This window comes from Calidris pugnax, unplaced genomic scaffold, assembly GCF_001431845.1.
Source record: "Calidris pugnax isolate Ruff unplaced genomic scaffold, ASM143184v1 scaffold171, whole genome shotgun sequence".
NCBI classification, from domain to species: domain Eukaryota; kingdom Metazoa; phylum Chordata; class Aves; order Charadriiformes; family Scolopacidae; genus Calidris; species Calidris pugnax.
In genome coordinates this window covers 11287807-11309682 of record NW_015091064.1, presented here as the reverse complement: position 1 = coordinate 11309682, position 21876 = coordinate 11287807, and positions in this window count along the sequence as shown.

Sequence of the window (21876 nt, the reverse complement as noted above, 5' to 3'; positions counted from 1 at the left end):
CATTGAGGTGCTGGAGTGTGTCCACAGAAGGGCAATGAAGCTGGTGAGGGGTTTAGATAACAAATCTTATGAAGAACAGCTGAGGAAGCTGGGGTTGTTCAATGTGGAGAAAAGGAGGCTGAGGGGAGACCTTATCACTCCCTGCAACTACCTGAAAGGTCAGTCTCTTCTCTCAAGTAACAGATAGAACAAGAGGAAATGGCCTCAAGTTGCACCAGGGGAGGTTTAGGATGGATACAAGGAAAAATTTGTTCACTACAAAGGGTTGTCAGGCATTGCAACAGGCTGCCCAGGGAAGTGGTTGAGTCATCATCCCTGGAGGTATTTAAAAGACATGTAGATATATTGCTGAGGGACCTGGTTTAGTGGTGGACTTGGCAGTGTTAGGTTTGCAGTTGGACTCGATGATCTTAAAGCTCTTTTCTAACCTAAACGATTCTATGATTCCATGACTTTATGCTAAATAAATTACTGCCATCATAAGAGTAGGCTGAGTGACTTCAATGAGTGGAATATGCTACTGACCTGAGCGAGAGCTTGAGGAGATCCTTAAAAAAACATTTTGTTCACATTAGAAGAATGAGTTTTTTAAGTGATGCATTTAGATTATCTGGTTAAGAAAATGTTAAGCATTCACAAATATTTTCTTTTTCTTGTAATAATTAAAATCTGGAGTAAATTGACAAACATCAGAAAAGTTACTTCTATTTTGTTGCACTGCAAGTAAAGATAAAGTAAGTCCCTGTTTACTGCAAGGAAAAATGGCAGAGGACTTTTTGTCTTACTAGATTATATGAAATGCTCATGTTTTTTAAGGTGCACATCCTTGACTGCAAAATTAACCTAGCAGCACCAATGAAAAAAGAATGAACACAGAGCCAGTACAAAAAACTTTGCAACTTCCGATGTTTAATGTAAGCAAGTCTGCTCCCAGTGGAGTCAATGGATTTTTATAGGATTAGGTTCATAATTCCAATGGAGCTGCTTGGGAAGAAAGACATGATGCACTTTGAGCTGTCTTGATGATATCAGTAGTCATCCCAGTGGAGATGGTATATACATATATTTTTATACATATGTATATACACACACATATATACACATATATATTCATACATAGATATGTGTGTGTGACTCTGTGTGTATCCCTTTGGTGAAAAAAACCTAGGAAATTTAATTTATTCTTTTTTTTTCAAATATTTTCTAAGATATGAATCTAACCTGAAAACTGTCAGGCAGCTCCTTGGTTTAGATAGTCAATGTATGTGTTTGGCTGGTTTAAATAGGAAATTTTTGGTTTATAATATGTGGCATTTAAAAAAGATTAAAGCTTTCCACAGTTTTATTAAGAAAATAACCAGTGGCAACTGTTGAGCTACTTTTTAATTTTTCCCATAATAATGCCATTAAAGCAATATTTAATTTAAATCCAGTAAGTATATGATGATAAAAAAATTCTTTTCAATACTGAATTTAGATGATTATTTTCCCAAGGTTTTTGGTTGTTGGCTTTTTTTTTTTTAGTGTGAAGGGAATTATATATTCAGCATGCTACTCTACTGTGTTTTCAGTGCAAAAGAATTATATTTTTTATTAGCTTTAGAAGTCTGATTTTTTGAAGGATGCATTTGGGTTATCTGGTTAAGAAAATGTGCAGTTTATATGTTAAACATTCACAGATATTTTCTTTTTCTTTCAATGGTCTTTAAATTTCTAACTAAAATTAGGCAGCAACGGACCTGACGATTTGAGGTTGTGGAAAGAAACTTCTTGTATTCAGGAAAATCTGTTTAGCTTCTTTCAGGTCTATAAAATGGTAATTCTGCTAGCCATTGTTGTTGTTATTTATTATGTTTTAGTACATTTCACACAGCCTCATGAGCCCATTCTGACAGAGGTATGTACTGCTGGAAGACAGTCTACTTTCAGAAATGCTTGTATTCTAAATAGGACAATTAATGAAACCAACGTACAGGGAGTATGAGCAGAGGAATATCATATAGAAAACTAGATTTTTAGGCTCAGTATTACTTTGGTCACGTGAGAGAAAAAAACTGAGTGCTGACCTCTACTTTCCAGAATTTTTCTGTATTTTGCATAAAATAATCATTGGCTAAATGCTTAAATATCCTGGAGAAGAAATAGGTTTTCTTCAGGTTTGCAGGTGAATGTCCTGCCAAAAAAGTTACAGCACTGCTCTTGCTCTTTCCTTCTTTCTCAGCACAAAGGTGTCACCTCCCATTTTTCACTTTTCTGTACAAACACAGTCTTTAGGCTTTATTTTTCCATTTTTTTAGTCTTCACTCTATAGTCAGAAGTGAAGGGAGAGAGGCACACTCCAATTCAGGGAATAGTCACACCAAAAAGAGGAGGTTCAGCACCTGGCAGCCAGCACATATCTGGGGAAATATTTGGTTGGCTCCTTCCCCTCCGCCTGTGCAGTAAGGTGCATTGTAATTGAATTCAAATTAAGACATCTATCAACACACTTTTCTTAAAAAGCCCTGATGGAATGATACACAATACCCTTTTCTGAGTAATATATTCCTACCCCACAAAGACTGTCAGTCTTTTCTGAAGAAAGGCAGTTCAGCAGATTTACTTACTTATGCTTTCTGCATCCCCCTTCTCATTAGGATAACAAGGAAACATGCTTTCATGGTTCATTTTTCCAATAGTCTGTATGAACTGTAGCTATATATTTCAGCTTTAGTTTTCTTCATCCTCAGCTGGCCAGTGTGAAGTTTAAGATATCACGTCTCATTTGTCAGTTTCTGTCCCGTGCTAGAGTTCAACAGCTGGTTTTTGCTGCCCCAGTAGCCATTCACAGCTCTGACTGTGCTGCTGCAGCTAAAGGTGATGTGATCTACTGAGGGCACAGTACATAAGCTCTTCTCATTATACGGCTGTCAGGTCTGAAAAACTTTAGCTGAAACTTGTCTATGTATTAAATTACCGGCAGATGCCAGTACAAGGTCTGGAAGCTCTACAGAACTCCCAAGCAGGAGGTCAGCCTGTGTGTATTCACTGTTTATTTAGGGCTTATTCAAATGCTGTTGCTTCCTCTAACCTCTTTCTTTCTTCTCATTAAAAATTATCAAGGAAACGATCTCAGTAGAAAACTACTAGTGTGATTTGGTATAACCTGGAAAGAGTGTAATGTATCGGCAAAATGACTGGCTACCACTGTGTCCAGTCAGGTTTTCCCAACTCCGAGGATGGCTCCAAGGGCATCCTGGTTTTTTGCTGCTGCAAGGATGCACTGCTGGCTCATGCTCAGCTTGTTATCTACCAGGACCTCAATCTCCTTCTCTGGGCAACCTGTGCTTGATCACCCTCACAGCAAATAAAAATGTGCTTTCTTGTGTTCAGGTGGGATTTTCTAGTTTTCCGTTAAGAAAATGTGCAGTTTATATGTTAAACATTCACAGATATTTTCTTTTTCTTTCAATGGTCTTTAAATTTCTAACTAAAATTAGGCAGCAACGGACCTGACGATTTGAGGTTGTGGAAAGAAACTTCTTGTATTCAGGAAAATCTGTTTAGCTTCTTTCAGGTCTATAAAATGGTAATTCTGCTAGCCATTGTTGTTGTTATTTATTATGTTTTAGTACATTTCACACAGCCTCATGAGCCCATTCTGACAGAGGTATGTACTGCTGGAAGACAGTCTACTTTCAGAAATGCTTGTATTCTAAATAGGACAATTAATGAAACCAACGTACAGGGAGTATGAGCAGAGGAATATCATATAGAAAACTAGATTTTTAGGCTCAGTATTACTTTGGTCACGTGAGAGAAAAAAACTGAGTGCTGACCTCTACTTTCCAGAATTTTTCTGTATTTTGCATAAAATAATCATTGGCTAAATGCTTAAATATCCTGGAGAAGAAATAGGTTTTCTTCAGGTTTGCAGGTGAATGTCCTGCCAAAAAAGTTACAGCACTGCTCTTGCTCTTTCCTTCTTTCTCAGCACAAAGGTGTCACCTCCCATTTTTCACTTTTCTGTACAAACACAGTCTTTAGGCTTTATTTTTCCATTTTTTTAGTCTTCACTCTATAGTCAGAAGTGAAGGGAGAGAGGCACACTCCAATTCAGGGAATAGTCACACCAAAAAGAGGAGGTTCAGCACCTGGCAGCCAGCACATATCTGGGGAAATATTTGGTTGGCTCCTTCCCCTCCGCCTGTGCAGTAAGGTGCATTGTAATTGAATTCAAATTAAGACATCTATCAACACACTTTTCTTAAAAAGCCCTGATGGAATGATACACAATACCCTTTTCTGAGTAATATATTCCTACCCCACAAAGACTGTCAGTCTTTTCTGAAGAAAGGCAGTTCAGCAGATTTACTTACTTATGCTTTCTGCATCCCCCTTCTCATTAGGATAACAAGGAAACATGCTTTCATGGTTCATTTTTCCAATAGTCTGTATGAACTGTAGCTATATATTTCAGCTTTAGTTTTCTTCATCCTCAGCTGGCCAGTGTGAAGTTTAAGATATCACGTCTCATTTGTCAGTTTCTGTCCCGTGCTAGAGTTCAACAGCTGGTTTTTGCTGCCCCAGTAGCCATTCACAGCTCTGACTGTGCTGCTGCAGCTAAAGGTGATGTGATCTACTGAGGGCACAGTACATAAGCTCTTCTCATTATACGGCTGTCAGGTCTGAAAAACTTTAGCTGAAACTTGTCTATGTATTAAATTACCGGCAGATGCCAGTACAAGGTCTGGAAGCTCTACAGAACTCCCAAGCAGGAGGTCAGCCTGTGTGTATTCACTGTTTATTTAGGGCTTATTCAAATGCTGTTGCTTCCTCTAACCTCTTTCTTTCTTCTCATTAAAAATTATCAAGGAAACGATCTCAGTAGAAAACTACTAGTGTGATTTGGTATAACCTGGAAAGAGTGTAATGTATCGGCAAAATGACTGGCTACCACTGTGTCCAGTCAGGTTTTCCCAACTCCGAGGATGGCTCCAAGGGCATCCTGGTTTTTTGCTGCTGCAAGGATGCACTGCTGGCTCATGCTCAGCTTGTTATCTACCAGGACCTCAATCTCCTTCTCTGGGCAACCTGTGCTTGATCACCCTCACAGCAAATAAAAATGTGCTTTCTTGTGTTCAGGTGGGATTTTCTAGTTTTCCATTTGTGCCCATTGTCTCTTGTCCTGTCAGTAGGTACACTGAGAAGGGTCTGACCCCCTGTACTTCATATCCCCCTCATCCTAGGTATTTACACATAATTGATAAGATCCCCCCGATCCTTCTCTTCTCCAAGCTGAACAGTCCAGCTCTCTCAGCCTCTCCCCATATGAAAGATGCTCCAATCTCTTAATCATCTTTGTGGCCCTGTGCTGGACTTGTTCCAGTAAATCTGTGTCTTTCTTGCATTGAGGAGCTCAAAAATGGACACAGCATTCCAGATTTGGCCTCTCCAGTGCTGAGTAGAAAGGAAGGATCACCATCCTCGACCTGCTGGCAGCAGTCCTCCTGATGCAGCCCAGGAAGCTGTTGGCCCTTTTTTTTTCTGCAAGGATGCACTGCTGGCTCATGATCAGCTTATTATCTACCAGGACCTCAGTCTCCCTCCTTGGAGAACTGTTTTACAGCCAGTTGGTTTCCTGTGTACTGGTGCCTGGGGTTATTTCTCCCCAGAGGCAATTATCTACAAAAGCGCTAGTGGTTAGCCAACCACAATTTAGGAGTAGTCTTGGACTGAGCAACTGGGATAATGATGCTTCAGTTAACATTGTCCTTTTTACATAAGACCAATAAAACTCCAGCAATTACTGATTCTAGTATTTTCAGGCACAGATCACAAAGGAGATTCTGGAAGTGGCAGAATTAGAACCCCAGATAATTGCACAGGAAAGGTACCAAATGTCCTGCTGGAAATCAGTGTAACTCAAATAACAGAAGTGTTTGTTAGTGCTGCATGATGGTTGGGTGGATCATGAATGTAGGAACAGATCTTTCCTACATTTCCATGACACTGATCCAAAATAACTATTCTCTTTTAAGATCTTGATGCAGGATTTTTTGTTTCTGCTTTTCATACTATTTAAAAGGTTTGGTACTATTATGATTTGTACTTCTGGAAAAGTAATTGTGTAGCTGATATGCAAGTACATACCAGTAAAATACTGCTGATTTCAATACATATAGTCCTGAGCAACAGCAGTTTAAGTAAGAGGTAAAAGAAATCCATAATCTATCTAGAATGTGTTAATCTGGGATGTGGTGCTTGGTGCCTTCAATATAGGCAGGAATAAGAGCTGTAAATTTTAAACTCATTGGAAAAGACTTTGTATCTTCCTTTAGTTTGTGTAGACTTGGCTTTTAACGGAAGCTTAAGCTATGTAAGGAGTGCAGTAATGGACTCTAAATCAGCTTTCAAAAAGTTTGTTGACTGTTGTCCTTCGACCAGTTGGTGATTTACTTCCTTTTCTTCAGGTGGCTTGGCAGTTTGGTTCTTCAGCTCTTGATTTGCTCTTCCCTGCAAGAGACAGCATGAAGTGTAAAGAAGGAGTTTCTGGCAAGCAGTTCACTGCTGCTCTAGTTCTTTGTGTCTTATTGTTGGCAAAAGTAGCATGACCTTACATAATGTGACACATGATAGCAGAAGTAATGCGACAAGACGTATCAGACAGGCAGTGCTGCACACAAGATATATGACACATCTCATCCAAAACAAATATCACTCTTAGCAAAGATAGTACTTTAAAAGGTACTTTACTTTTCTTTCTACCCTTCAGCCTGTTGATAGATATGAAGGTCATTACAGAGATTAAACCTCTATCCTGTATAATACCAGAAGTCCAACAAATTGCTGAAGCTAGTGTTTAAAATTAGAAGATTAAAATTAGAGATAAAACCAAACACAGATATGTTAAGCTGTGTGGTCAGAAGGAGAAGATGGTGGGACTTTTTTCCCGTCGACTGTCACATCAATTGCACAAGTAATAGCACAAGGCAACAGTAGCTGTCAATTAGAAATAATGCAAGTGAAATTTCATTAATTCAGGTCATTGTTGTTTGAAAACCACTTGCAAAACCTGGAGCTCTGTGAATTAGTAAAGAAACACACTGCAAATTGCCCATATATTGTACTATACACTTGTCAATCATAGTTCAAACTTTTTCAAAGTTTGTTATCATATACTTGCAAACATGCTGTAATCTAAGTTTTTAGAATAAGCACAATAGATAACTAAAAAAGTACAATAAATTAACTGATATTACATGAGACCAGACTCCAGTGATTAGCTCTTGCACTACTGCACAGAAACTCCCATACTTGAGAAGAATGTTAAAATAGAGGAATTATTTCAGTTCTTTTGTATCACTTTACGCATATGTGACCCCTTTTTTCTAAAGAGTGGCAAAAACTTTCTAATAACGAATACATGAAAATTCAAAACTTGCTCGGCTATCAAAAAGGACATATTATTTATTCCTACTTGATGGGCAGGTGAGCTGGGGCTCAAGAAGACTAAATAAATTGCAATAGATGGCACAGAGGATCGGTGGCCAAGGCCATTATGCTTATTCTGTGCTGGTCTCCACTTAGATCATATCACAGGGATTAACCCAAGGACTGGGCACGCAAAAGGGACTATATGAACTGCCAGACCCTTAATACCACATTTTCAGCATCTGCTTCATTTCTGTTAGGCCTGTAAACAAATGATTTGGCTGCTAAATAAGCCCTGGACTGAGGTTGTTAACTGAACACAACATGGAAAACTATTAGACATGACATGAGGAATCACTGGATGCAACAGATAACAATGAAGGAAGCTGATAAAGGTTACAGGATCCATGGATCCATGAGGAATAAATGGAGTTCATATGTAATTAAAGGGAAGTCATGTGTGAAACAGCTAGACCTCACAGATAATTGGAGGGGGTTAACATATCAATAACACCATTCAAGGCTGTGATTGTATAGGTAAAGGTATCAGAAATATCAAATTTAAGTACAGCAGAAAGAAAACCGGTGAGTAGGAAGAGTAATTAGCTTAACTGGGAGGAAACTAGCACAGAGATAGGGAGGTGCAAGGACAGTGAAAAGGAGGATCAATAAATAAAAGAGGGAACAATACAGGGTCACATGAATCATGTGACTAATACTGTCCAGGGATACCTGCAGGGCAGCCCTATACTTGATCACTGCAGCCTAAATCATGATAACGAATCAAATCTGGTTTTCTGGCAATGCCAGGCAAATTAAACCTGATTCTGTTATTAGGAGGACTTGGGTGATCCTTACCAACCTGGGTGCCTTCCCTGGCAGTTAGGCAAATGCCCAGAGGGATGGATACAACATCCTGGCACCACTACATTATTGCTCACTCTTGGCTGACAGAAGCAGCATCCTAACAGTATCATAAGCGGTATCCAGAACTATGTCTGCCTCCTACATCCATTGCAGGCACAGTTCATGGCGTATGAGATCAGCTGTGAGTGCAAAGATAGCTGAAGACTGTGGTTCAATGCATTCTAATTTTTTCCCCTGATTTCTATTTGTTTTCTTACCGGAGAAGGTTTGGGGTTTTGGTTTTTTTTTTTTTTTTTTTTTTTAATAGCATATGTACCCCCAAAGCTACTCTTCATATTCAAACCCTTGTTTCTTCTTCTTAAATGAAAAGTCCTTTAGTTTATTGATTCATTTCAGGTTAGACTCCTTTGCTCCCAGTTAATCTCTATTTGCCCTCTCATGAGAACAGGCTGAGAGAGTTGAGGTTGTTCAGCCTGGAGAAGAGAAAGCTCCAAGGAGATCTTGTAGCAGCCTTCCAGTACTTAAAGAAGGCCTACAGGAAAGATGGGGAGGTACTCTTTATCAGGTAGTGTAATGATGGTTTTAAGCTGAAAGAGGGGAGATTTAGACCAGATATTAGGAAGAAAATCTTTACTGTGAGGGTGATGAGACACTGGAACAGGTTGCCCAGAAAAGTTGTGGATGCTCCCTCCCTGGAAGCATTCCAGACGAGGCTGGATGAAGCTTTGAGCAACCTGGTCTAGCAGAAGGTGTCCCTACTCATGGTAGGGTGGTTGGAACTACATGATCTTTAAGGTAGTTCTTAAAGTAGTTCTTCTTTAAGATCTTCCAGCCCAAACCAGTCTATGATTATAAATTCTCTTGTTTAAGCCTCTTTTAAACTATCAAAGAACACCTTTGCTTATAAATCAGTCTTTTCTTCTATCATCATTTCTGTTGTGCTTTTCCATATTCCTGTTGTATGACCAGTTTTCACACTGTACAAGAACTCATAAAGTGAGGTTGGTAGTTTTTCATTGCTTCACTGCAAATGGCTTTTTATCACCCTGGATGAGACATTTGCCTCGGTTTGGGAAATATCAACATGAATTCTGGCCATAAAATAAAGCTGTGCCACTAATGTTTTTCTCAAGGGGGTTATTTCTAGTTTGGTTGATGCTTTGAACAATGTCGGGCATGTCAGCTTGCCTCCTGACCTCAGTTTTCCTCCTTTGTTTGGAGACAAGGATATGAAGCTTTCTTTGAGGAATGTTTTATGATTTAAGAGGTAGAGAATAAGATGAGAACAATTCAGGTGGTGTTATGTGTTGCTATATTTATTAGTATTTAATTTTCCCACAATGAGACTAGACAAGCTTTGGGCAAAAATAGGGGAGGGCTCTTTAAGAGTTAATATTTGGCAGCTCCTTATCAAATGAGAGACCTCATCAGGGAGACTTTTGTTGGATGCCAGCACTGTTTAGATAATGTTTCAACATGCAAACATTTTAGAAGAGGGATTATCCACAGGATCATTCTAGTTGGATTAAAAGATTTACAAAGGAAGAAAATTGGACAGGAAGAAACATATGAAGCTATTATTTTCTTTTTAAATGTGTTGCTCCTATTGTCAGTTTGGCAAACTGTGGGTCCCATCCTGAGTACAGGACTGTACTCTAAATACCTGTACTAAATACTCTAAAGACCTGTAGTCTTCTGCATGATATACCTTTTTAGGTTTTTTGTTCTTCCTTTCCCTGGTTTTAAAGGATGAAATTTCATTGTTTTAAGGGAAGATGTTTCTGGTTTACATCAAAAAATGAGCAGAGAATTGGACTCTTGACTTACACTCCTTATATTAGCTCCCTACTTTTGCTCAAGAAAATAAGTTTCAAGTGAGAATGCACAATATTTTGTTATCTTTATAACAGAAAAAACATATTCTGATATTTACCAGACTGTATTGACATTTTTATGAATAGTTTGAGCCAGTTGTCCAATTCTAATATTACATGAGATGTTTCTTTTTATGTGTGTATGTGTTCTTTCTTTCCCTTCTTCAGTTTTAAACACTTTCTTTGCATAGTTTTGTTATGTTTGTTGCCAGAATCAATTGAGTTAAAGTAAAAAAAAGAAAATAGAAAGCAATAATACAATTCTCAACTAGTATAGAAAGATAATTAAACCTTACTGCTTTAAATCATAGCTCTAGGTCATTCCTCTAAGCTAAACTCTCAATAAACAACAAGAAAAGAAGAGGGGAGAGCCATGTATACTTCATTTTTGCATACTTAAGGCATAAGGGTTGTGACTGGACAGCTCTTATCAGAACAAAATATTGATTATAGCATCTGTTTTCACACAAGTTCTGCTCTTCACTATAAAACTAATTTCCCTACATGTTAATTCAGATGCAATGAACTTCAGGAACACCTTAGCAAGAGATGTATTTCCAACATGAGTTCACAATAGCATGGGTAGCTGTGGACTTGGCTTTGTTTGCTCTTGACATAGATGTCAAACTGAATCACCATCTCTCTTCTTGAATCTCAGGAACCAGAGGTTATACAGCCTGACAGTTGGCAGCCTGATTCACTGTCTTAGAAGTCGTTGTGGAGTGGTGGCTTTTATTCTTCTTTCTTTTTATACTGCTTCCTTCTTGCATCTTTTTTTTTTTCTTCACTACATGGTATTTTGTCATTTGAAAACTGAATGACACATTAATTTCAAGCACTAATGGGAAACTTTCAACTTGAAATCTAGTCAATTTAAAGGAAGTTAAATGCAGTTTCTGCCAATGCATTTACCTTGAGACATCCTGCCAGTGTTATATTTTTGCATTCACATTTTCCTATCTTTAAACTGTATTTCTTTTTCTCTATTGCTGTGTGAAAGACAAAGTCACTGGAGGATGATATTGACAGAATGAGTGACTACACAAAAGGTGCCTGCAAAACTGTCTTTATGCCATAAAGAGCAAGTTGAAAATTTTGCACAGATTTTATTTTCCACAGGAAATTCACATAACATGCAGAAAGATATTTATTTCCTGAGAAAACTCACTGTTCTTGAAGAGATTTCATACAAAATTTGAATCGAACTTTGCTTTTTTAACAACAAAAAAAAATCTGTAAAAGCAGAATTGCAACAGAAAATATCTGATCAGCTTTGGTACAAAAAGTCCTTGCCAAGTGCATGGATGAGAAAAAGACAGAATTCCTAATCCCTTTCAATATCTAGCAGTAAAAGGTATTACTTCTTATAACAGTGGTTAAAAAATTTTCAGAATGAAGTATGCTTTTTACGTTAACAGTATCCCTTTAATTAATTAAGCATAACATATTACCTCTGGCTGGATAGCTGCAGCTGAGAGCAAACGAGTTCCTACCATCTGAGATATACTCATGCCATTTACACGTTTTCAAGCCATGAGACCTTCTGCTTTTTCAGTGCAGAGAACTCAGGAGCCACCACCCAAGCACTAACCTAAAGTGTGCTGCACAGATTAATACTTCTCTTTGGGGATTCGTTTACCCCAAAGACCATACACTACTCAGAGACATGAATTATTTTTCTTGTCTGTTCTAACTTGATTTCCAATGTGGTCATAAAGTTGCTTCTTTGCAAACATGAGGGAATACTGCAGAGGTAGTCAATAGCCATTATCTTTACCATAGGGAATGGGATTAAGGTTACATGTCCTGGGACAAATACAAAAACCTATAATTTATTTTTGTTTTTATTATTTTCAGGAGACAATGCCTACAGATGCCAAGCTGAGATTTCACTGCATTGGGCACTTTCCGGCAACTTGAACTTGCCCCCTGCAGCTCTCTGTTCTTTTAAAACTGTTATGCAAATTAAAAGATATTGATGTAACTCTTTAAATGTAAGAAAAACCATTTTTCTTTTCTCAGGCTTTCTTGATTTGAAACTGGGGTAAACTCTCCCACAATAAAGCACAGCTCTTTTCTAGGGTTCATCTACCTATCCAGTGTAGATACAGAGGTGGTAGGATCATGGATCACTTGCTAGTTTAAGCCCCAAAGCATCAGATTATTAAAACTATAAAGAGAAAATAAGTTAACAGAAAGAACTGTATTTGCATAAGTTAGTAGTGACATCAGTCCTAAAGCTAGTGACCTCAAGACATGCTGCAATAAATCAGTGATTCTTGAAGTTTACCCACTTTCTTATTTCTGTTCCAGGCACATTAGGAATTCTCTGTCCTACTTCATTTTTCCCTCTGAGAATGAAGAGAGCATGCCAGCCTTAACTACAAAGACTCAGATCATGCACAATTTGCTTGTCAACAAGGATGTGCTCCAGCTAACAAGCACTCTAACATATTTGGGTAATTCATCTGTCACATGACAATAAACATTTAATGCAGAAAGATCTGGGGAATTTAGGTAGATTTATTCTCACTAGTTTACCCATAGATCTTGTGTAGCTTGGCTTTCTTGTTTTTTAAATATATTTAGCCACTACTAACCATGTATCAGCAGCTATCTCATTATCAAAACTTTACTAGCTCAAGGCAATGATACCATGCTTTGCTTTATTTTCTTGATTCCTCTGACAATAAGCATAGGCAAGAACAGCTGGTTCTTGCTTTCCGTATTTTTTTCAACTGGACTGAGGAAAAATACTCAGAGCAGATTTCAGAGCAGACTCTGAAAATGGAAATCTTTGTCAGGCCAAAATTTGTGTTGTTTCATGTGACATTCCTTATGAGCAACTTAAATATAGGCAGAGTGGCTTTCGGCAGAAGAAGAACTTGGTCTAGGTGGCTAAATAAAGGGCCTGACATTAAGGGAAGGTGCAAATCTGTCTCATTGGATCACATCAATAGGCAGTGTTTTCTGTGTCAGGAGACGGTGAGAAAATGGGAGAAATGTTACAAAATTTAGACAGTGCTTATCTCCCTAAAGATGGACACATTATATACCACAAGCTATAAAAGTTTTGGACATTGTCAGCACTTCTAAGTTGAGAAGATTATGACTTTTAGTCCACAATTGCCTTTTGTCAATTGCCTTTTGAAATGTTTGCTAAAGCTAACAAGACAACTTCTCCCAGACACAAAGAAAAAGTCCACAAAATTGAATATTTGAATGACTGATGCAGAATGCTTTTCAGACAATTGCATTTTTCATGATTTTGTATTTTTATTCAAATTTTCATTTGATTTTTCAAAAGTTATAATGAAGAAAAAATAGTGTTTTCTACATAGTTTAACTCTGCTGTCTTTTTTTTTTTTTTTTAAAACCCAGTTGAGAAGATTATGACTTTTAGTCCACAATTGCCTTTTGTCAATTGCCTTTTGAAATGTTTGCTAAAGCTAACAAGACAACTTCTCCCAGACACAAAGAAAAAGTCCACAAAATTGAATATTTGAATGACTGATGCAGAATGCTTTTCAGACAATTGCATTTTTCATGATTTTGTATTTTTATTCAAATTTTCATTTGATTTTTCAAAAGTTATAATGAAGAAAAAATAGTGTTTTCTACATAGTTTAACTCTGCTGTCTTTTTTTTTTTTTTTTTAAAACCCATCTCCCTCTTCTTATTTCTCTGAATTGCCCAGCGTGAACTCAGTATGTTCATTTCACATTAGATAATACAAAATCAGTGATGAACTTGGACTTCTTAGGATTCCCAAAGATAATGTGAAAATCTTATTGAAAAAAAGCAAAGACAGCCCACAATCTTTTTAGCCTGCTTAGAGTGGGAGTATCAGGAAAACAGCTTATGTTCTGGACTGTGTTACCAGAAGTCTGGAGAGAAGATGCACTCTCAGCAAAATACTAGAATCTTTAACATTAATTGTATCTGCTCAGAGCACAAGGATTATTTGGCCAGACCCAACTATATCTTTCTGCCCAGCAGTTTTGTGGCTGGTTTTGCTTCTCTTAGAGCTCTAATGGCCAAAGGTGTGGTGGATGTTACACAGCAACCATCTTTGCTCTACCGGAGAATGCCATTAAGTCCACCAAATTTGTACAGCAATTGGTTCTGAAAGGGCTAGGAGAATTGTATTTAACCAATTGAAAGATCACTCCTATCACATCTATTTGTTTTTAACTGTGTTTTAACTTTTTTAACAAATATTGTTAACTAAATAACGGTGTGCTTCTATCTATCATGTATACACGTTCAACTTCATATGTCATTGGAACATTTTTTTCTTTACTATGTTAACCCACCCCCTGACCATTTAATCTTCTTCTATCTTTGTCACAGGGCCTTTCACAAAAAATAGGTGGCTGACATTCTACATCTGAGTTTCTGAAGAACTTTTTTTTTATTGGTCGTTCCTAAAGAAAGCCAATCCACAATCTTTTGCAGCGGGAAAGTAGATTACAAGAGTAGCAAGAAAGGCAAAAAGGTAGGTGCTTTGTTAATATCGTTTAACATTTTCCTTATTGACAGAGATAGGGATTATTGTACACTGTTTGATTGTCTGGAGAGGCCAAAGACCATCTAAATTCCCCTTTGAATGACTTGCCAGTGTTAAGCTTGACCAGCTGCAGCGTTGAGGGTTTTAAAGATGGTTTCTTATTCCCACCTGTGTATAATGGTCGTTTTATGCCTACATCTGCTTCAGATAATTTTTTTTTTTTACTATTTATTTTTATGGACTGAAAATTATTAGAGACACCTTCTTCTTCCTGAAAGCCTGTCTACCTTTTCCTCAATGAGGCCAAGGTTGGTCTCTGGGCACTTCCAAACCATCAGCCATGTTGTATTAGACTCTGTCTCGTCATTCACAAGCCATTGTGTCTTCTGCTTTGCGTTAGACTCCTGCAAAAAGAGGAAAAAAGCCACATGAGAGAGACATACCAGAAACTGCAGGGCTGCAGAGGCAATTCCAAAGTGGGAGCAATCATTAAGCTTCTATTGCTTGCATGGAAGTGATATGCAGGTGTAGAATACTGTAGTATATTTTTTCTTTTAAAGTCTCTCCTGTGCTAAAAATGATCTGGTTGTTATTCTCCTGCAGACACAGAAACCCAGCAATAGATTTCAGTGCTGGTACAAAGTTTGTGTTTGCGGTGCTGTGTATGGGACTAGACAGAACAGTCAGATCAATGGAAATGTTCATGCTGACTTCTATCTCGTACTATTTTCAAATGCAGAATTAAGAAAAACTTGCCTGCTTTACCCTATTTCCAGTGCTATTCATTATTTTTATGTTATTAATGTTTTTTTATGATCTGTCAATTCTGTAGCCTCTGGAACAATCTTTCATTTGTACTCTAAGTTCACTGCTGGAGACTCAGGAGCACTTACAGCAGTGAAGATTATAGATTAACAAATGATATCATTTCAATGTTATTGTTATTTTAATCCAAATTATGGAGTATTTCTCAGTTTCAAGTCTCCTTGACAAAACATAATTAACATGAAAAATGCCAGTCCAGCTTCAGTCTCCCTAGGATTTCTAATTAAAAAGCTGACTCATAGACTATACTGGTGCATTTACAGTAAGACAAATCAAGAGTAATTCAATTGGCACTGATTTACATACTTCAAGTTTACAACAGTGTAAGTGAGAGCAAAAAACTTACCCAGATCCTTAATGTATTTCGATTTATGTAAGCCATGCCACACACTTACAGATCTCTGGTTTTAAGTCATTTTAGTAATGGGGTATTGCAACAGCATGACTTTCTTACAAAAGCCATAAATGTTCATAAATTGACATTGAGGAGTATTTCTAAAATAAAGAGAGAATAAGACACCATCCAGAATTCAGTGGTGCTGTAGTTAAAAGTTAAAGTTAAAAAGTTCATCATCAGCACACATGCTGAGGGAGGTGTTGCATGTAGGTGCCCTGGTGTTTTTTAGTGCTCAGGACCTTCCATGGGCAGCTCTGCTGCCTGTTTGCCCAGAGCAGCTCTGCACCCTTTCACCCAAGACGTCCCAGAGCCTCTGTGGCACCATTTTCCCCTTGTTGATTTCCTGCCATTGTTCTCCTGCCATTTTCCTCATGTCATTATTCTCATGGCCTTGTGCCTGCACACACTGATATTGCTGTTATGGGAAGTGTTTGCCACCAGCGTGAAAATCATCCCTTCTTTACCTCCATTTCCTCCGCTTTGGTTGTAGCTTTTGAGTTACCTTAGAGACCCTAATAACACAGAAGCATAAAGCTTAGCAGCCATTCAGCATGCAGCCCCCGTGGCTTCAGCAATCATAAGCAGGAACAACCAATGGGGCCCTTGAGTGGATCCTGATGAACCTATACTGTTACTGTGGTAAAATATTACGGTTTCACACACTTCACTGGATGGGAACCCAGGGGAGGATGCTCATTTGGGAACCTCCATTGCTTCGCCTTCTCTCTCTCCTCTCCTCTTTTATTTTTCTATTTTCTCTAGAAGTAAATTTCAGCCTTAGAGCTGATGAGTGTGGACTTGTCTAAACCCAGTTTGTGCAGCAGAGGCACTATAAAGCAAAAAGACTGAAAATAACAGCCTAACCTGTTAGACCAGTGTCTAGTAAGACCATGGTCTTACTAGCAAGACCATGCTTATACTAAGCAACCCAGAAGTACCTGGGACTGTTTCCTGGCCTTGAGGCCAGCTGTCAGGAGTGATCAGTGTCCACATAGCTTCTTCCACCTGATCAGCATGACTGCATCTGTTCTTCCTGCTGGGGACAGCCCTGGTGTGAGCTAACACTGACTCAGTCACCCTCGAGTTCATCAGGCAGTGATTCAGCTCACCGTACAGTGGACATCGAGGACTCGCTTCAGCCGTACCCACACCTATGTGGTGCCAGCTGAGCTGTCTGTAGAGTCTGAGATGTCCTAAAAGGGCAGGCAGAGATCACAGAGGACTTGGGCAAGACCCCATCCTGGGCCAGGAAGTTCACATCAACGTTTCTCAGTTGACACCTGATGACACCTGCACGTGAGCAATGGTACTGGGCACTAGTAGCTGGTCAAGAGTAATTCTTTAGGATTTACCCAGTATTCTTTAGATCTCCATTGACTGCACTGGGAGCATAGAAACCTTTGCTGTGACACAGTCACCAACAGACAGACAGTGTCAGGCTGGTTTTATTGTGGGGTATCGCAGAGATCTCCAGAGATGTGACAGGTATCATAAAGGACCTACAAGAGGTTTAATCCTTCCAGAGATGTAGAAGAGAAGACACCATTGGGCAGCTAAAATGACACTGAACTTTTCTTTTTAGGTAACTAAACCTTCAAGTGAATGGGCAAACACTTAAATTGAGGTGCTTTAATCTTGCTTTGAATCCTGCCTTTGGGCACTATGATGATGGATGACTGCAAAAGCCTTTAAATATAGTGAGTGCTTTACAGCATTCTGCGTGGTAAGACACTACTCTGTGTGAGTAATACTGGTATAAATGGCCTCTGCATTCAAACAAAACAAAACAGAGAAGTTGTACATTAATTAACAGACTGAAGTTAGACAAAGTCAGGCTGGGGTAGACTTCCATCTACTGTAATATTTCATCCTATGTACTAACTTCACACCATAAATGCATGAATAAAGGTATTGCAGTCTAAATAAACAAAGCAAGAAAAGTGTTTTAAAAAATCTTTATATTTGAATAGTTCTTGATAACTTTTTCCATTAAGCTTTCTACTAAATTAAAATAATCTACCTTATATTAGAATTCACACCTATGGATATTATTGCACACCTTAAAAACCTGACCATATAACCGATAGCAGATCAATAATTTCATAATTACTTTTTTCCCAAAATGCTCTGATAGCTTAATACTAGGAGTAAACTACAAATATACGCACCCAGCTTTCACCAAGCTTTTTATTTACCAACAAGGACGTCAGAGCATTTTTATTGTGTTCTCATATGCAAGGTTGTTGAAAGAGATTGAAAGATGAAGGAAGGCGAGATCATGAGAAATGAGAAGGATTATAAAAGACTTAGAAATAAGCTTCAATTTCACTGAAACAGGTACCTATATTGTTTGGCTTTAAGGAAGTTTTAAACCCTTATCTTAAGGATCCTTGTCACTGCAAAATGAACTGATGTTACAATGATTCAATACCGTGCATGACGTTTCGGAGCTCAAGTGCTCTGCATTCATTGTCTGTGTCACATAGGGTTGAGAGATAATAGGCAGCTACCGAGAGAACAGCATCCTCTTGGATGTGTCCTAGAGAAAGTTTTCTGTACTCTCTTTTTGAGCTTTGAGTAAAATAAAACATGAAACAGTAAAGAAGAGTGGGAAATGGAGAACTTGGAAATATAAAGAGTTAGAAGCAAGGAATCTGAAGCAGAAGCTTGAAGAAGTCAATGGTAATGAGGTGAATGGAAGTTATGCAGGTTCTGAAAACCACTGTTTACCCTAGGAAGATGCACAGGGTAATTTCACGCTAAGGAGGCTGTTATGCTGTTAATTCTTGGAGGGTACACCTAGCTATGCTTGGTGCATCTCCAGAGCTCTGCTCAGAACTGCGATGCTCTACAGTTCTGCTTCAGCGCCCTATTCTCAAATCAGAGTCACATCCATAGATTAGTTTCATTCCCATTCCATTTCATTCCCCCTGGTACCCTTTGGTGAACTCCAGTGATTATGAGGATAAGGGATTATTTACATGCTCTAGATCCAGGAAGCTATCAGGCTTTGCAAACGTTTATTTTATGGTTTGCAAATTCATTGCCTTTTGTGACTTGCATTAACCCAAGCAGTGATTAGCAGTCATGTTATTAACCTATTATATAACCTATTATATAGATAATATCAGCCTGGATAGTACCTAAAAGCTTCAGGCTCATTTAGCACGCCTTTTTTTTTTTTTTTTTTTCTTTTTTTTCTTTTTCTAGTAATGTATTAAAGGTGTTTACAAGATTTTAATAAACTCAGTAGATAAATCAGTCAAAAAAATTTGCTGATTCCTTACTGAAATTAAGGGAAATTCCATTTAGCATTTCTTTCTGAATTGTAAAAATGACCATTTTCTACTGAAAGCCTGATCAGATAAAGAACTACTTTTAATTAGGTAGATAGTTTAGGAAGCAGGTAAATAGGGAAATTTAGCAAAAACCAGAAGGACTTCTACTTACAATACACGGTAAAATACTCCATGTTTAATTGTTTCTGACAGATAGGAAAATTTGCTGAGAAATCATATTACAAGTCACAATCCTTTGTAAGAAGTAAAACTTTGAGTCTGAAGCAGGGTATTTTCTCATGTCCAGGACCTATTCTGTCCAGCAGCAAGTAAATTTATGAACCATCTATATCCTGTTGTTAATAACAAATATTACTAGCTGGTCATTTTGACAGAGTATGGGAAACGAACAAGCAGTTCAGAACTGGTCAGAAATGAGATGAAATATTCTGTCTCTATATTTCTGTCTCTTTTCTCTCAAATTTCATTATTTGCTTTTTTATAGCAGCTTTGTTTGCTTTAAAAAATACAGAAGGAACTGTGGAGGAAGGGCTCTTGAAAATGTCATCCATGTTTTGAAAAGGGGAAACTTTACATTTTCATTTTCAAAATCTCAGCTTTAAAAGAAACATAGTCTGCTGGGTAAGGCAGAAAATGTTAAAAGCAGACAAAGGAAATAACCTTAAACATTACAGAGTTCCAGTTTGCATTTGAACCTGTGCCTCAGGCTTCCATTTTATATTTAATGCTGTTTCCTGGGTTTAATTGCTCCAAAGAAGCAGTGATGAAATCTAAAGAAAAATACCCCGTAACAGTAAAAAAATCTGCTTGTAGTTATATCTAAGAGTTAAATAAATCCCTCTCTGTGAAGTTCATTTGTTGAGAACTCCTGAAGAAAGAAGACTTTTCAAGTCCAGAATGTTCTCAGAGGTTACTGGTGTGTACTGTCAATGAGAGTTTCCTGCTCTTGACTGACTTGTCCTTCACTCTGCTTACATTTTCTCTCCAGCTTTCCATACATATGCACTGAGTGATGTCAGTAGATTGGAACAAGTGGTGCAAAGCAAATGTTCTTGTTCCTTTCCCAGGTTTCTACCCCATCTCTGGCGTAACAAATTTGTTTCCCAAGTTATTGAGGACACCTACACTTTTTGTGTAGTGCGTATGGGGCAATGAACCCTTATGGCTTCAAGGTGAAGCAGCAGCCCTGATTTATATTCCTCATCCTGCAGCTACTTTTCCACTTTTAAGCAAGTTATGACTTTGCTTATCTCTCCATAAAATGGATTATGACAGGAATTTCTTGTCATCAAGGCATGTTATGTGGCTAATTAACTTATATTTGTCATGTCTTTTTATGGCACTTGTATGGAAAGCCTTACATTGCTGTTGTAATGAGTTCACTTTCTTCCTATCAACAGCAAATGAAGCAATGGCTGTTTTAATACTGAAGCATATTTCCACTCTTAATTATGGGCTAGATTATTATCACTCTCAGCCCAGCTTGAAGGTACTCTCTTCTTTGCAATATCCATTTCTCAGGTTTGTGCTGTTAGGTTCAGCTAATTTATTTTTGTAATTGGAAAGGAAGTAAGTTTGAGGAGGCATCAGTGTGCTTCATCTTGCCCATCAGGACTGAATAGCTTGTGGTCATTTGAATGTGTTAAGTATCCCGGAGTGCAGTCAGGAAAAGCACTGTAAAATGTAAATTGCATTGCACTGAAAATGTAGCAGCTGTTAGTAAGAGTGAAGAACAGGAAGGAAAGGCAGGTGAGCCTCAGCTCAAAGGCTGTGCTCAGTGCCATGGGTCTCTCGAACAGGGCACAAATCCATTTCTGACTCCTACTATTTACAACATCCTATTACTTTGGTATTATTTGGAAGTTAATTACAGGGCCCATCGGCTCTTTTGGCTCAACAATATTTCAGCGAAAAATATTCAGGCATTATGTGACTGGTTGCAAGGGAGATTATCAAAAAGTCAGAGAAGTGTAATAATCAGGGGATTTCTTTGTTAATAAAGAACTTGATGAAAAACAAATTAGTTAACACTACTGAATTGAAATCTTGCTGTTGGCAAATTTTAAAATTAATTTTTAAAAAAACAAAATCAGAAAACATTTTAAAGTTTAGCATAACATCAAAAATATGCAGAAAATTTGTGAAAATGTAGATCTCCGACTCACCTTTCTAGGCATGAAGATGACCCTCACTGGTATAACATCTGAACACTTTTGGCATCCCATTTTAAAAATCAGAACCCAGAAACCATTGTGTTTAAAATGAAAAAGTAAATGAATTAGCTATATTGAAAACCCCTCTGACCCAGAAACCATTGTGTTTAAAATGAAAAAGTAAATGAATTAGCTTAATTCATTAGTAAATGAATATTGAAAACTCCTCTATTCACAGGTGCAATAGATCTTCCTGTGACTGTGTAGGAGTCATGTTAGGTAGAAGCTACAGCCTGTCCTTTATCTGCATTTTGTCTACTGAGAAGACAAGCACAGTGTGGCTGCATATGTTTCTGGTATACCAAGAGGCTGCTATTTATGCCAGACGCTCAATGTGTGGCACACCTAGGTAGAACAGGCACAATTTGACTGTCTTGGCCAGGATCACACCTATAGGACACCGTTTTCCAGTGCGAACTGAAATCTCACTAGATTCTCTCAGAGCCTTTCCCAAAGCATAGATGGAAATCAGCGTATC